The sequence below is a fragment of the Protopterus annectens genome, chromosome 6.part0, assembly GCF_019279795.1.
Source record: "Protopterus annectens isolate FY-2018-M chromosome 6.part0, PAN1.0, whole genome shotgun sequence".
Classification (NCBI taxonomy): domain Eukaryota; kingdom Metazoa; phylum Chordata; order Ceratodontiformes; family Protopteridae; genus Protopterus; species Protopterus annectens.
This window is the reverse complement of record NC_056737.1, coordinates 1,233,829,247-1,233,831,952: the sequence shown is the minus strand read 5'-3', so window position 1 is coordinate 1,233,831,952 and position 2,706 is coordinate 1,233,829,247. Positions and strand designations below refer to the sequence as shown.

Sequence of the window (2,706 nt, the reverse complement as noted above, 5' to 3'; positions counted from 1 at the left end):
TGCCTGCTCAGTGGTGACTCTATTTAATTAAAAAACTGGCAAGAAGGATAGAACAGTGAAATGTCACCCAATTAGCTGAATAGCATACCCGAGAAGCCATGCTTTAGCTCCGTGTTACACACTGAAACTTTTCCTTGGGTTGTCTTAGAATATTAAAAGCCGGGTTTCTTACTCATGTCAGCCTGCCCACTTACGGTGTTTTGTCCTGCAGTGCCTCAGCCTTTGTCCCCAAGAATCTACTGGAAAGGATGCTCTACATCTGGACATCTCACCAGAAGTATATCTGTTCCCAGGGATGGCAAGTCAGTGTGGGCACCACTTAACAGCCACTTTCTTGAGCTTTTCTACCATTGTGTGCCAGCTATACCAGCTTAACTCATGTGCTGTGGCACCCAGGATATAGTCCACTTTCAAAGAAAGCAAATACCTGCGTGTTCCACTGGCACCTTTACTTTGATCTCATTTCTTTCTACCCTGCCTTGCATTTTCCTTATCAATCAATACCCAGCACATCTTCTCACCTGCTTTACCCACCAGAAGGTAACAGCCATCTATGGATGCATTAACCCATTCAGTCTCTGCAAACCCAACCTGCTGGAAAACCTAAACTGGGTACCTGCAACACTCTGCCAAGTGTCAGTGCACAATTCTACCATATTGCAGCCTGTGTGCAATTTGCAAATTGCTGCATTAGCCTTACTGTAATACTTCTTAACTTGTTTTTAAGGAGACATAACATACAACGCACATCAGACATTTTTTCCATGGTATTAACACAAAGTTTAGTCATAATATCACCAGTGGGATGACAATATTTTATGCCATTTAAATCTCTGGCTTTTGAATTTGTAGCATGACGGAGAGGTTTACCTTTTTGTTGTACTTTTGCAGGGGTTGGACCAATGTCTCTGTGATGCAATGAGCAGTTGACTGAAAGGTTGGTAGTTCAAGCCCACTCAGGGATGCTGCTTATTGCTACTGCAGAGACCTCAGGTTCTGACCTGTTAATAAGCTGCTTTTCCAGACCATACTTTGGGGCACCGAGGAATCTGGGTTAGGCTGCCCAGTGATCTACCTGCCAGAGGCCTTGTGGCCACCGACCAACTTGTAAACAAGTTACTAAAAGAGCAGCTGTTTTCTTTTAAAATACTTACATCTGTGTGTTTAAACACATTTCAAACGTAATCTACACAATTTTGATAGTTGTTTCTGTGACCTTGCAATCCATACATCAACTGATATACTGCTGCACAACAAAGTAGGATTTTCTCAATTGAAGTAGTTTATCTGAAGCAATCAAGAGCACATTAAAAGGTATCTCAAACCATGAATTTAGTTACTGGAATTGAATCTGTTATTCTTCATCATGCCTACCCCAATTTTCTTACCTAGCATTAGCATAATGGTTCCACTGGGGATTGATCTCAGGACCTTCTGCATGTAAAGCAGACATGATAACCTCTACACTATAGAACCTATCCACCTACCACTGAAACATCTCGCTCTGTCTCTAGCTAATTAGCGAGCGTGCAATTCAGTACCTCCACTTCATTTGCATAAGCATCTACGCTCACAGCCTGGAAACTACATGCTTCAGAGTCCACCATGTTAGCAACAGCACCAATGCACCATTGTAGAGACTCTGTACATAGTCCTGTAATACATTTCTGTCACATAGTAATTAATTTGTTTTTTTCCAATTTTTTTTTTTTTATTTTTCTATAAAGCATATTTGCACACTGCGGAGCGCCACACAAACATGGCCAGATCATTAAAAAAAATTAACTTATTTCCTTTAATTTTTTTTGACATACATGACAGTTTCTCTCATATGTGTATGTGATTTGACATTTCTGTCCAAATATCTACATTTTTACAACCCCTTTTGTATGTGTACACTCCTGTACATGGAATTTTTCCATATACACTACAGACACTGACATGGGGTCTGGAAAGATACCTATCTGCTTGTTGGATCACTTTACCTGCCACATCCACATGGGATTCACCTGCTTATGAGATGATTTGCATGCCATGGAAGTTTCCGTGTTGTCGCATCTGTGCTCGACGCTCAGCAGCGCTTACTGAAATGTCCATAGCCAGGTAAGTAGTACAGCACGATGCCTACACAGAAAAAAAATGTGTAGGCTTTATTCATTTCTCCTTTTATCTTTATTCTATGGAATTATTACCACTGTAAAAAAAAACGTGTATTATACTACTTCACCAGTTAGATACCTGCTGTTGTTATTGAATTACTGACTTGTTTGTTTTTCCACATAAACATGGAACTCCTGTTTTTCTTTGTTATGTAACTGTAATATATTTGTAACATTATTTTATATTATGTTTGTAACTGGAGCTCTTCTCCCTGGGCCCCGCTGAAAATGAGTTCTTTCTTGACCATGCAGACTATCCTAGTAAACAAATGTATAATTAATAAAATAAACAAAATAAATCTGCTCCTAGGACACAAGGCCTCAATCTGTAACATGGTTAATCCTGTGCTATAAAACTGTTTCTTAAGGTACATGGCTTGTGTAACTGAATTGTGTTTGATGTTAAAACATACTTTTTATGGTTATTATTGTCTGAGTTCACATGGTACTCTCCCTTTTTTATATGTATGACATACTTTCTATGTATTAAAATCATCTTTCTTATTAATTACTGCAAATATACAAGTGCCTGAATGTTGTCTTGCTT

At 39.1% G+C, this 2,706-nt stretch overlaps 1 non-coding gene across 1 annotated transcript; it reads right to left on the bottom strand.

Annotated features, from left to right (window-relative positions):
* Positions 1-1,403: 1,403 nt before the first annotated feature.
* On the bottom strand, positions 1,404-1,476 carry TRNAV-UAC. The gene has a single exon. It is a non-coding gene; the product is annotated as a tRNA-Val (tRNA).
* Positions 1,477-2,706: the final 1,230 nt, after the last annotated feature.